At 41.2% G+C, this 14,591-nt stretch overlaps 1 protein-coding gene across 1 annotated transcript in view; it reads right to left on the bottom strand.

Moving 5' to 3' along the window:
- The window catches only part of ctnnd2a (catenin (cadherin-associated protein), delta 2a), a 215,704-nt gene that overhangs the window by 158,753 nt on the left and 42,360 nt on the right, over positions 1-14,591 (bottom strand). The gene's annotated exons all lie outside the window — the stretch shown is intronic.

Below are 14,591 nucleotides of genomic sequence, written 5' to 3'. Positions count from 1 at the left end.
ATCGATTAACTTCTCAGCCCCCCACGGATCGGTCAAGACCCGCTTAGCACCGGGAGAGAATAAATCCTCGCACCGTGCCTGTTACAGACATACTTTTGGCAAGGAAAATAGGACAGACAACAACATCTTGCTTTAGGCATGCCCCGTAGGCTGTTCGCAGGGTTGGGAAGGTTGCTTGAAAAATGTATTCCGATACAGTTACTAGTTAAGTATTTTTAAAAAAAAAAGTAGTCAAACATAATCCAAGTACCATAATATTAAAATTATGGAACTTGATTACTTGTAATTACTTTTTAATTACACCAACATCAAATATGCTTCTAAAAAGAAAATAATTATATATCAATAATATATACATATATATATTTTATATTTGTTGTTTTTTTCCTGTCACAAAAGTTTAGGGCGGTGCGGTGGACGACTGGTTAGCATCCATCCATCCATCTATTGGCTCAAATTTCTGAGGAGTTTGCATGTTCTCCCCGTGCCTGCGTGGGTTTTCTCCGGGCACTCCGGTTTCCTCCCACATCCCAAAAACATGCATGGTAGGTTGAATGAAGACTCTAAATTGCCCGTAAGTGTGAATGTGAGTGTGAATGGTTGTTTGTTTATATATGCCCTGTGATTGGGTGGCGTCCAGTTCAGGGTGTACCCCTCCTCTCGCCCGAAGATAGCTGGGATAGGCTCCAGCAATCCCGCGACCCTTGTGAGGATAAGCGGCTCAGAAAATTGATGGATGGATGGATGTTATTTAAAATGAATAAATCCTTCAGTGAATACGGACCAAACAGTCACCTGAATTGGACACCATCATGTCTTTGACAATGTGCGGTGCGTTTGACTCCGTGATTGCCTTCCGCCGGGCTCCCTCCTTATCATACGCAAAAAAAATTTGAAAATTAATCCACTTAAGGTTCTGTTTTAATGGGATTTAGTTCCTCCAAGTCGTGTACACAACAGCATTTCTTCCAATCTGTTTCAAATGTTGAAAAAGTTGGTTGTGTTACTTCCTTTGGTTGCAACAGCATTTGAACGTGCTTGGCAGTGGGCTGTTTTTTTTAATTCATTTTCTTTAGGTGCAAACCCAAACCAACTCCAAATTGACTAGCAAAACTGTTACAAACTAGCACCTCTCTGTCCGCTGCCATTATAGTGAAAGCATTGCACCTAAGCGGGGATGATCTTTAAAGTATAGAAGCTGCGAAATAAAAAAGAATCCGACCAAACATTCAATTAATCCACAGCCCTAACAGGTAGCAGGTGTTTGGACAGGTGGGTAGGAGTTATACTAGCTTGGAAGGTGTTTGGATCAGTGTGTGGGATTAGTAAAAAGCTAGGATAGATAGATAGGTAGGTGTTCGGGTGAGTAAGATATCAAAACAAGGCAGGGTGAGTTTATCTTATGCATCAAGCAAAACCAAGGATGGGGTAAAAAAAATATCTCAATGCTTTAAATTGTTATTCATGATCCACAAAGTATGATGCGTTCATTCGGCAAGAGCAGTAGTGCCCTGCAGATTAGAAAGAGAGACGCACGTTAGAATTTTTCAGACCAGATGGGGGAAATCGAGTTGAGTAACAGTGAATATGTAAACACTCAGTTCACCTTTGAGCGTTGCAGACTTGAATTACTTTACTTGAACAATCATGCTTATACAAATGGAAGCAGTGTGTGGCTCTATGAGACTGCTGCCAGGTGTGATACATAGTCTGAAAAGCATGGAATTGCCACAAAAAGAACTTGTATGCGAAACGTAGCAGGGTAAAAATAAATAGCCCAGCTCTCCTCCATCCCACCACACGATGCGACAGGACCCTCGGGAGGTCCCAAAGGTCATCCATCCACTAGCCATCACAAGCACTCGTTTTGATAAATAAGCCAAGTTGGGCACATGCAAACCATTGCATGCACACACAAAAACACACATGCCATCTAGTACACACAAGCAAACAAACGGCATACAAATGCAAAGAATTTCTAAGCAAACTAGTTGGAGAGAGATGCCGATTGCGAGGCATTCAGGCAACAAATATGCAGTTTGAGGTCGTTAACTTGTCTACAGTATAAAAGCAGCACTTGACCAATTCGTTGGTTAAGAGAATCAAAGAGAGAAGCCAATGAAAAACATTTCTGGAAATGTTTCCTTAAAGCAGTGGGGATAGAAACACACACAGCACTGTTAGCTTTGCAAAGACGAGGTCACTGACTATGCAGGCTTTTGGTTGATTGTGTGTGTGTGCATGTATCATTATAATTCTCAAGGTAACCGTGAGCTTGCAACCTGCTTTGCCCTCTGAGTCACACCGAGTCTTGCTAAACTGCCGATTGCACGCATATACTGTTTGTATTTGAAACTTCTGCATGTTTGCTGTGTCAGATGAGACTGTCTGTGCATGCACTCATGGGTCTTTGCGCGTGCGTGTGTGTGTGCGTACGCGTGTGTGTGTGTGTGTGTGTGTGTTAGACACATTATGCAGGTCCCCAAACCTAAACGGGAGCGACAGCCATGACAATGATAGAATCACAGACAGGCCCATCGGCGCAGCTTTCTATGATCGGTAAAGGGCTTAACAAGCATCTCTGCCAGCTCCATTCTTTACAGTTCATTCACACTATTTACTAAATAAAGCATTCACAATTCAAAAACGGGGCCTTGTGTGTGTGTGGCCCATTCGCCATCAAGCGAATCGACAAAATAGTAAAGGCAAACAGATATGCCTGTATCTGCAGGATACAGAAAAAAGCTGATTTTGAATAATTATCCATATATCATGTGCAAAAAAAAATTGCCTTACCCTCTCAATGTGTAGATTACATGATGGCATTAAGTGTTACTTCTCATCATGGCATTAAATTTGAAGCAGTCATTACATTTAGCTCCCAAATGTGTAATGAACACACAGATGTAAATGATATCACACTTTAAAACTGTTCTAGTTCCTACGTATATAACAACATAGAGGGGGAATCCACTTTTTGGTTGTTGTTTTCATTTGCATGAGTGACCACTAAAATACAAAACCCATTCCAAATACATCGCTGGAAAATATAGGTGTAAATCACCTTATTAGAAATATAATTCGTATTTATTTCCTGCTACTTCAACCTAAGTTTCCTGGAATTGTAAATTATATATATATATATTGTTGATTTTTAAGTGCTAAAAATGGAGAAGTCTTTGAAATGCAACTGTGCAAACAGATTAAAGCCTCACCAATATGCACGGGGCATTGATTTCTATAGTCTACGAGTAAACAAGCTTGCACTAGCCGCCATATATTTTACAACTGTTGATGATATCTCTGGCCTTTGAAAGGCACGTCTCATTTGTAGGTTGTATCCACAAACGGAGATATAATCTCCAAAGGCAAACAGAAAGCTGGCGACTGTGCAGTAATTGGCAACAGAAAGTCTGTCGGCGAGTGGAAGATGAACACTGTGGCCATGTCATCTCATTAGAGAGAGAGAAACAGAGAGAGAGAGAGAGAGAGAGACAGAAAGAGAGAAACCTGAGGAGACGTTTGGAAGAGAACGCCAGAGGAGAGAGGCAGGATCTGTACTGGGGGAGGGGCGGTGAGATAAGCTAATGCCGGGAAAATCTGCTTGCACATTAAAGGCATACAAACAATCACGCACATTCACGCAACGCATACACATGATGGAAGTGCTGCATGACATTGTACATCAAGCAGTTTGAGACAAAGTATGAAACAGACTTTAACGCGTGTTCATGTCTTCATCTTTGTTGTGTGCAGTCAGAAAAAAAAATGACCACAGCAGAGTCTTTATCTGACACTCATAGAAACCAGAGCTAAGTAACTATCACGAGATGCCAACCCCTCCCTAGGGCTACTTAGAGTCATGATATGTGAGTAAATCTCATGTTGCATTATTATACATTGTTAAGCACATGGCTGACATATTTGAAAATACCAGGATTCTTCCACTCTACTTAAGAGTGACAGTATCAGTCCTTTGCAGTCAGACTGGATGAGGGGGAAAAGGTATTCAGTACTTCTAAAGGATGTCCGAGGACCAGTGCATAAGATTTCGTAACACAAATTACGAATAATCTTAAATCGAAAGTTTGGAAACTCGATGGTTTGAAGTAATAAAGTAGCTGTAAGAAATGTCTTACAGTTGTGACGTGTAATTTTCTCATGCACATGCAAATGGTAGAGATTAAGACAAGCCAATTAAAGTAAACATGTCAGCATTGTAAGACCATGCGATCTATTTTCGTAGACAGCGCATCTGCAGTGGGGCACAAATGCTCATGATAAAAATAAAGGATAAAGATTTTTGTGCAAGCGCAACACTCGCTGCGCACGTTTGCCGATTTTGCCGAACGGTCAGTGCCAAATTGGGCATTCCAGCAGAGCGAGGTTGTGTCTTTGGCGGAATGACAATTAGGTGGCAGAAAGTTGAAAGAAAAGAACATTTCAAATTAAAGAGCGAATTCTCTTTAACTGTTCAATCCTGTCATGATTTTTAAAATGGATTTTCATGGTCTTGGTCTTGTGACGGTCTGAGCTTGTCTCGGTCTTGTTCTTGGCTTGTCTTGGTCTTTGTTTTTTTACTCGGTCTCAACGACCAAATGTTTTGGGCTTTTCTTGGTCTCGGTGAGTTCTGGTCTCAGGCAAGTCTTGGTCTCGGATAGTGTCGTCTTGAGCACAACATTGTCCATCTTTGTTTCTGTGAGATCATGCGCGACCATGAGCAGAAATCGTCTGCTTGGACGGACTTGTTTGCAGACCGGTGGTGGAACAGAAACTTTACGTGTGTGGTGTTATGCATTGAGTTTATCGGAGTACACCACACACAATATGACCAAATATGTTAAACGCGTGATTTTTTTTATCTTTTTGTGTGGGGTCTTTCACAGATTAAAAAAATAATAAAATCTTTTAAAATTTGAAAAATCCTTATGTGTGTACCAGGCCTAACTCTGTATCCAACATGCCCAAGATTAATTTACAAAGATGAGAAGAGATATTTTGGCATTGTTGAAAATTGCCATCAATTAGCATCCGTCAAAGACGTTTGCTGCTTTGGTAGACTGTGTGTGTCCCCAGTGTCTCCTGGCTTATGTCTGGCACTGGCACTATCTCTGTGTGTGTGTGTGTGTGTGTGTGTGTGTGTGTGCGCATAGGTGCGTGTGTGTGTGCGTGAGGATCTTAACTGTCAAGTTTTCTGCCCCTTTTGGCAATGGTTTAGGTTAGGTTAAAAACATGACTCTGGGCCGCCCAACCCATACAGAGGGAGATGAGGGCTCGGGGGGGAACGGGGGAGAAAAAAGGAGGAAGGCAGGGAGAGAATAAGGTTGGAAGATGTGTTTTGCATGTATTGGAAGACAGCAGTGGGGGAGTTATGTAGAGAGATCCAGGAAAGCAAAGGAGAGGAAATAAGAATATTATTAGAATACCGAAACCTTGATATCTTTGCAAATGCATATTTTTTCATACATCTCTAGTATTGAATCTCATTAGATTGTGCAAGTTTGGTAGGTGGATGTGAGCATGTGGAAAAACAGCAACTCAACTACAATGGTATTTGAAACAGTTGGTGTTGTGTATAAGAGTGTTTTTCAACTCTATTGTTTTCAGAGAGTGTCATAATGAGAGTTGTTTATGTGCTTAATGTTGCTGGGCAAGCGGGTGTCTTCAAGACAGCTTCATAATGAGTCAGTAAGCCTTTAAAAGTGTTTCGTTGGCTCATTTTAACCTGCAGGACTTTCCTACAGTTGGTGTAATGCGCACAGCTGCCAAGGAAGACAAAAATTCTCCCTGTGTCTCGTTTTTGGAAAGGCACCAAGGTCTGACTCATCTGTCGCTCCGCCAAGAGTCACTGCTGTCACCGATAATGAGGACCACAACGAAACCATCACACGGTGCTAAATTCCACAGAAAATAACCGTGCTTGGAATTTGACTGTCTGAATTAAAGACTTAGTACGAGCACTAGCGATTGTACGGACTAGTCAACTAGTCGACTTCTCGACTTTACAACTTCACAGTGACGTTTAAACCATGACGTCGAGTGGTTGCTCATCATGTGGGTTTGGCCTGCTTGAGGATGTGATCGAGTGAAATGAGTCAATTTCAATTAAAAAAGAAAAAAAAAAAAAAAACAACGTGCGCAAACCCCTAACAAGCACGTGCCATTTAAAATTACTGCAATTGACTTGAGGCAGGAAATAAGAATATTAACTTTGTTCTTGTTAAAACTCATATACATTGCATCAATGAGAGTATGATAACTGTATGTGATAAATAGACCAAATACAAGGTTATGGCTATACCTCACAAGACCTCAGTTCATCTGGGATGACTCCGTTAAAGCAGACATAATATGGACATTTGTATTGTTTGTACACATGGTTGGGTCTCTGGAGTGCCTGGCCACACATCAAGTGGAAAATTAAACAAAGTAAATCTTTTCTGCCCATTTCTGAAAATGTGTCTGCAAGTGAGCCAATCTGCACCTGCGGCCTATGATTCCATAATTTATATAATAACTGGCACCCACAATGAGTTTCTCCGACTATGACTTGGCAGCCAGGCTCCTAGATCTGCCATTGTCGAGCGATGTTTGAAGATATCACTTTTAAGAAAAAGCCAAAGGTAACCAGACTTAGCACAGATTAGCTTTGGCTAACAGTGTTATCAGCATTCACTTCTGATAAGCATCACATATTCGTTGAGTTCAGTTTTTGTTTTTGTGGTTGGTGTGGGAGGTGCCATTTGTGTTTGCCGATGTCATGCGCCACACCACTTGACAAATAGAAAATTGTTACTCGGTGGCATGCTGATTAAATGCTGCCTGCATGAGAGAAAATACAATGGAATCTGTACGGACGGTTGGGGTGTGGATGTGGGTGTGTGTGGATAAATTAGCTAGTGGTGGCTTTGCACCCCTAAAATTCATTTGCTGTCTGGATCTGGAGGGGTGAACATCTCCTGTTATGTAGAAAGTCTCCAATAACGAGACCAAAAAAAAATGCTTAGAGATGTTGCTAGTTGCTTTTAAAAAAAATAAATAATAAAACAATTGCTTGAGGGTTCGGGAATGTCGCTATAACTAGCGACAAAGTTACTATCTACAAGGCCCTAGCTCCGCCACTGGTTGTCATGGTAGCGAAAGCCGTATACTGTATTTGCATGAAACGGAGCCATCCCCCGAAATGGCACGATCTGAACCAGAATGTGACAAGTGGATGATATGTGTCATTCTTTAAGATAGATGAGAACTCTTTTAAATGGTGACAAAATGCTACACTACGACTGCATGTCCAGTACATGACACACGTGCTACACCTTTCACTGAGTGAAGAGAAAGGTCATGTGTTGAAAGACGGTCATGGGGTATGTGTGAAGGACAGCATATAAAGGATGCCTAAACTGGATGCGGCGTCTCCCCTCGATTTGTCATGTGACACCATCCCTCAGACTCAGCAGTTTGAAATGCTGAGCTCGCTACCTCTTCTCCACAAACTGACCATAAACATGCTATAAGATATACATGATACGTTCAGCAAGTGAGTAAAAAGTCACACTTTCAATTGCCACCACAATCTCTCCAGTCCCCATGTACCTGCAGGGCAGAGACAAACTGGCTGTGCAGTGAACAGATGCAGGCTGCAATCACAACAAATGTGATGTAAACCTCAGCGCACATGTGCAGACAGCGCACATGTGCAGATTTCCATTTCTGACTTAATCTAGCCTGGGGCAGCTTGAGCATCCAAAGCATTACTGCCCCTCTTTCCCTAAATGTACATATTAAATATTTCTCTTTATGTGAATAAAATAACAACCGAGAGGCCAGAAACAAACCAGCAAAAACATTTTTCTCACACAAAACCAGACTCTTACTCCTTCATCCTTCACTTCCAAAAGGAGATCCAGTAGAAGTGAGGGACCGTATCATCAGGCAAAAACTGTCCACACATCACTTTTTGTGATTTGTGCAACTTGTTTTATGGTTCCTCATATATCGGGGGACTGGCTGTTAGTTATTATGGTATTATCGATCAGCGCTGTCAAAAAGATTAGAGGAAAATTATGACTGGAAAATGTGCTGCCCAGTGTGAGAAAGGTTGGTCTCGGCCTCAGGTCATGGGTCCTCCAACAGGATAAATACAGAAAATACCCAGCTCAAAATATTCTATAGCAAAAGACTGGACCATTCTGAAGAGTCCTGATCTTTTTATTAAACCCTGTGTGGAAGGAGCTAAAACATTATGCCTCTCGAAGGCACTTTTCAAACCTGAGACAGGTGGAGCTGTTAGCTCATGAGGTTTGGCAACAAAAAAAAAAAATAATAATTGCGTAAGGTATCTTGAAGCTTTATTTAAATGACAGGTTAGCCCATCTGCCTCACAGTTCTGAGGACCGAGGTTCGAATCCCTGCCCCACCTGTGTGGAGTTAGCATGTTCTCCCCGTGCCTGCTTGGGTTTTCTCCGAGCACTCCGGTTTCCTCCCACATCCCAAAAACATGCGTTAATTGAAGACTCTAAATTGCCCGTAGGTGTGAATGTGAGTGCGAATGGTCGTTTGTTTCTACGTGCCCTGCGATTGGCTGGCGACCCGTCGGGCTGTACCCCGCCTCTCGCCCGAAGATAGCTGGGATAGGCTCCAGTGCGCCCGCGACCCTAGTGAGGATAAGCGGAACGGAAGATGAATGAATGAATCATTTCACCATGTAGTGCTGTGCGATATAGACAGCATTTTATAGCTGGATATAGGTCATTTTAAATCCTGATATTGACAGATATCCAAATGTAGTATTTGTCCTTCAAATTACAGTATAACCAGTTTTCAAGGAATTCAATAAGGGGGAAAGAATTCAAATAAATACAATAAAAATAACACACTGTCCTTCAAGTAACAAGTAAGTAAGTATGCCTACCATTTAGCAAGTGGAGGTGCTCATAAATGAAAGTTTGAGTTTTGAGCGGCCCTGGTTTACCCGAGAGTGCTGTCTCAGCCTGTACACGAGAGCCATTAAGTAACGGCAAGGGAAATCTAAAATCTAAAATAGTGATATAAATGATAGAGGGTTATATAGTACAGTATATGGTTTTTTTTTTTTTCACACAACAATATATATCATTATATCACACAGCTCTGTCAGCATGAATGCTGCATTTTTTGTTGTTTTGTATACAAGATAATATATTTCTACAGAGGTTTACAATGTTGTTACTGTTGTTAAACGGTTTTAGAGATACTGCACAGTATAAAGCTTTTGCCATTAAAGTTGGCATTGACAAACTACTAAAACTGTTCGCCCGCGCATACTTGTATATTCCACATATAATTTATGCAATAGATGCTGGATGATATAAATGATGACTGAAAGGATTATCAGAGGCTTGGCCATGATTATCCACACTCCTGCTTTTCACACGTATCTTTCTGATCCCTAGATAGGTGTTGCAAAGAGCATCCATTTAGGCCGCTGTTATCTAATTGAGGGCTGGGCAGAAAGCACTTTAGCGTTTTGGCATTTGCTCCAAAGTGGGGAAAGGGCACAGGGGACAAACATGTGAGTGAGAGATAACACGCATATGAACAAATAAAATACATTTGGATTTTCCATTTGAGTGAATCCAAGCTTCCTAAAATTTGCAATCCTGAAAACCTGACTCAATGTTCAGATTTTTTTCTTCTGTCTTTCTATCGAATAAGTTTTCTTTCTACACAGTGGCATTCTATTTCTGTCACCTCAGTGCCACGTTTCTATACATCCTTTCAGAACATCGTGCCACCTCAGACCATGCGCCGACGTCTCCTCCCATCCATCCACATCTTGATCTTCTTCCTTCTCCTCCACACATAGCAACCTTCTATCCAAGCTCTCTTCATTTCTCTGGAGGCCTTTGCATGCCTGTGTGTGTGTGTGTGTGTGTGTGTGTGTGTGTGTGTGTGTGTGCGGAGGGGGGAAGCAGGAGGGGGCGGTAGTGTGTGTGAGTGCCCGTAAGTGTGTGTCTTCAACAACACTCTGGGGGGAGTCATGAGCGATAAAAGTCAGGATTCATTAGGGTGTGACAAGGAAGGAGCAGTAGAGGGGAAGATGACATGCAACAGATCTGCTTTCACACACACACACACACAGATGAAAACGTGAGCGCTGCATTTGCTCGCCTCAAACTATAACGCTAAAGGATAAAAAGACAGACAGGCAGGGCTTTCTGGGCAACAGATATACATTTTAGCGAGGTTTAATGGGAAGCACAAAGCACAGCCAAGTAGCCAGGGAGACAAAAACAACCCCAAAACCATTAGGAATGGACCTGCAGCCCTCCACAAATAACTTGCCTGTGTTGCTGACTAAATGCAGACTGACACAATGTGCTGTCTGCTGACTTACCTTTAGCCTCTTGAGCCCACAGGGCAAACACTCACTCCTCCACAGTCAAAAAGTCAGTCAAAAAAGACTGACTTGCAGAATAACAGGAATTCCCCTTGTGTTGCCTTTCATCAGCGATTGCTCTTGTCACGTTTGGCCTCCTGCTGCATTTAATTGTAACTCATACAACTCAAAATGATCCATAGATGTGAATGTAAGTGTTATTGATTGGTTGTCTATATGTGCCCTGCGATTAGATGATGACCAGTCCAGGGCCTAACCCGCCTCACGGCCAAAGTCAAGTTAGCAAGTTAACAACTGATGACCATCTAATCACACACAGAGTGTAAAGGTGTTATACTGCACACGTATTTAGCGCACATTAGTGAGAGTTACTGTAACTAGTATTGATGCACTGTGGTTAAACCACAGGAGAGAAGCAACATTATACTGTTGGTAAAACGGTCCAACACTCGCTCCGTTGTATTAGGTTATTATTTTTTTTAATTTGAGTAGTCTCACAGTATACACAAAAGTGTTTTATGCAGAAACTCATGCAAAACATTCATGACTTTCTAGATTGTGTGTCTCATTGTGCATGTGTGTTTTGGTGTGGGAAATGTCTATTAAAATTATTCTTTTCATATGTATTATGCTTGTAGGCAGCTTATTGATTGTTCTTGGAGTGGAGGTTATGGACTTTTAAACAATGCATTTCTTTTTCCGTTAATGAGAATGGTTACTCGAGCACCTGGGGCCTTACTTATCAAAGAGTGCGTAGGATTCTTACTAAAAATGTCAATACGCTCAAAATCTGAAAATGGTGTACAACCCAAAAGTATCAGACCTATCAAAGCGTGCATATGCTCACTTGTGGGGAATTTTCCTTGCTAAGTCACACTTCTACTTAGGAAAGTGCGCATGTGGATCCCGCCCTCGACAGGCCCAAATTTAACCAAATACGGTCAATGCAAAGCATCACATGAATAATAATGTGCCATGCTGGCTAATCCTTGTGAAGGGTGACTCATGACAATAAGCATGCACAAATAAACAACATGACAGGGAGGACAGAAGGATACATTTGTTAAAAAGTGGTCGGACTTGAACTACTATATTGTGGACAAGTGCATAAGCGTTACATAGAGTGACACACAAATATCGGGGATTCAAGTATTGCTGCCATGGGGGGGATTGCCTTGAATTTACTTAAATCATTTTATTATTTTTAAGTAGAAGTAAAGAAATGTCTAAGTGCTGAACCAAAGTGTACAATTAAGGACTTTTTTTCTTATTCTGTTCCAGTCAATAGCCAGGAACGCCATGTTTTTCAAAAGGTATTTGTAGCTTACGCATACAATTGTTGTACTGTAATCTTGAAATCAATGTCAGAGATTCGCAGAATTCGATACAGAGGCGCAGAGCTGCTGCAAGGAGGCCGAGCGAGGCTAAAAAAGCAGCATGAATGAAGCTTTAGTACTTGTGTCAACATTGAACGTTAAGGCAAAAACATAGAGTAGCATTTCGAACTAACAGAGCCTCTGCACATGAACTCTTTAATAAACCAAAAACAACTTTAATATATTTGGGTGCAGATGTGTATTAGGGAGAAAAGGGATCACAACCAAGATGCATGGTTATTAATATCTCAAGCAAATTTGCTCATTATGTCAAAAAACAAATATGCCATATGGAGGCGGTGGGAATTCAGTAGAGGCAGAAGCTCTATGAGTGGCATGCTTAATAACTAAATATAATAACAAGCCATTTGCATGATTTGTTTGGCAAAGTTTATTCCCAGCATCCCATCTGGACAACCCTCCTATGTACCCGGACTTATGAAAACTTACGCAAGCATGTAGAGAGCATAGGAAGAAACGTGAGGCAGACGTGCTAACCAGCACGCTGCCCATGAGCTCATTCAATAAAATGCAATTTAAATATTTGAAAGTATTGTATTTTGTGCATTAGAGGATGGAAATCAGAAGAAAGTAAAGGTGAGATTTCATGCGATGGGTGTGGGGAAGTGAGGGGGAGGCAATGTGAGCTGACACCAAGTTTGGGTGTTGTTGAAGAAACACCTTGGCTTTTTATCAACAGCAAACTCTGCAATGTGAGCTCTATGATTTCAAGCATGCCCTTATCTGCATTTTTAGCAAGTGACACTACTGATCCGCACAAGAATGTGGACTCGCACTCTCTGAAGTGGAGAAAAAGCTGTGTAGACACTTCTCAAGGATTATCATCTGGGGGGAACATGGCCGGGCAGTCCCAATTCTCCTGACACCAAAAATGCTCTGTGCAATACAATTCTTTTCTTCAGTTCTTGAAGACAACCCCTACCTCTTTGCAAGACGAGAAGTCATGACACATGCCCGACTGCCTCTGTGGCCGTGCAAAGCTTCATGATGCAAAGTCTTCCATGTCACTTTCATCCACCAAATGGAGGAAGTAAGCAGCTAAATTGTCGATTGTGGTGAGCATGACGCATACTGAGATGTACCAGCTGGCTTCCTTTCTTGGTCATGAAACAAGAGCTCGATCGACACCTTGAGAAGACGATGGAACTTGCCAAGAAAACCAAAGTTTGCAATATGCTGTACACTTTGTTAGGTCATGGAGAATGGAATCTGTTCAACTACTGTTGTCGGTAAAATACAAGTACAACTCTGCTGTATTAAACTTGTTTTCTTGCAATATATAGTTCTGAAAATCTTGAGGAGGAAAACACCCCGGAGCGACCAAGAATCCCAGGCATTGAAAAAGGATGAGCCGTTTCATCACCTCTTGCATTGTACCAGCAAAGCGTGAATTTTGAGAAATGCTTAACCAAAAGTCTTACGGCCCGGGACTGGAAAAACTTGAAATTCTACATTTACAACTAAATTATGGCCAGGAAAAGGAAAATGCAACATGAATAGTGTGAAAATGAAGTGAATACAAGGTATAGTTAATGAAAGTTCAGTGAGTAGTACAGTACTATTATGTGTGCAAGCGTGTTTTTTGTGTGTGTGCGTGCCTGTGTGCATGTGTAGGTGTGCATGTTTACTAGGTTACCATGTGTTCGGAAAATGCACTACTTGCTGTAATTGGGTTTATTGTCCAGTGTACTGAGGGAATGCCAAGTGAAATTCTTTGAGGGAGTTCATTAACAGAAATGCATCAGTGACAGAGCTCAAATCACAGCTGGCGCATCAGCTGAGCATGCCGTGTGTACACCATGTAACTAAAAAGCTCATTCTGCATGATTTGTAAAAGGGGCTATAACATGCAAGGGTATGCATGAGGTGTTAACGAGAAGGCAATGACAGGACCAAAACTGTTGGTTAAAATCTTCGAAAATTTCAATGACGCAGTTTTGCCATAGCATGACTGTGAGGACACCAGTTGAGAAAATGTGTTTTGAAAATGAATAAATGGAAATCATGAGTAGAAACGTGACTTGGCTGATGTTCCTTGCTTTTTCACAGTTAGATTATGCAATTACTTGGCTGGGTGCGTTCAGTGGTAGCTGATTTGTGATTTAACATTCCTACCAATAGACAGAGTTCACTGTTTTATCAACCCTCTTACTGTATTATGATAGAACGAGCCTTCACATGCATAAAATCTTGACCGTGTGGAAACTTTTGAATTCGAGGAACAACACAAAACATGTAAGAGCATTTGATTCTGACTCATCCTGTCAGTGTGTCGGGAGATTTGGGGTGGAACAAAAAGGAAATCAATGTCGTTACGCTGCTTGTTAACACACGCAGATGCATTTGTTTAGCTCAAATGACTTGCATGAGCAGCATGACTCCACCAATGTTTGATGAGGGGAATCAAGTAGCATGTACACAATCACAATCTTCATCATTTTATCAATAACCTGCAATTATTTTGAATCGCTAAAATGGTTTTATCTTTGCTCAGCATTCATTATAATGCATACAAAATTGTCCCTCACATAAAATTAAATGTATATTTAATAATTGTATTCTATGGGGTCCATTAGTGTAGGGTATCTATCCAGTTAATCATCCATCAATGCAATCAATCCATCTTTACTTGCATGTGTCCATTTATCCATCCAATTATTCATGCATACATAAATTTCTTAAATTTCTCACTCTTTGCTATATTGCAGCCATTTGTTAAAATCATTGACGTTAATTTTTTTCCTCATTAAAATATCTGAAATATCACACCGCCATAATTATTCAGACCCTTTGCTGTGACACTCATACATTTAACT

This window comes from Phycodurus eques, chromosome 21, assembly GCF_024500275.1.
Source record: "Phycodurus eques isolate BA_2022a chromosome 21, UOR_Pequ_1.1, whole genome shotgun sequence".
NCBI lineage: Eukaryota > Metazoa > Chordata > Actinopteri > Syngnathiformes > Syngnathidae > Phycodurus > Phycodurus eques.
The sequence above is the reverse complement of the archived record's forward strand: the minus strand, read 5'-3'. Positions and strand labels throughout refer to the sequence as shown.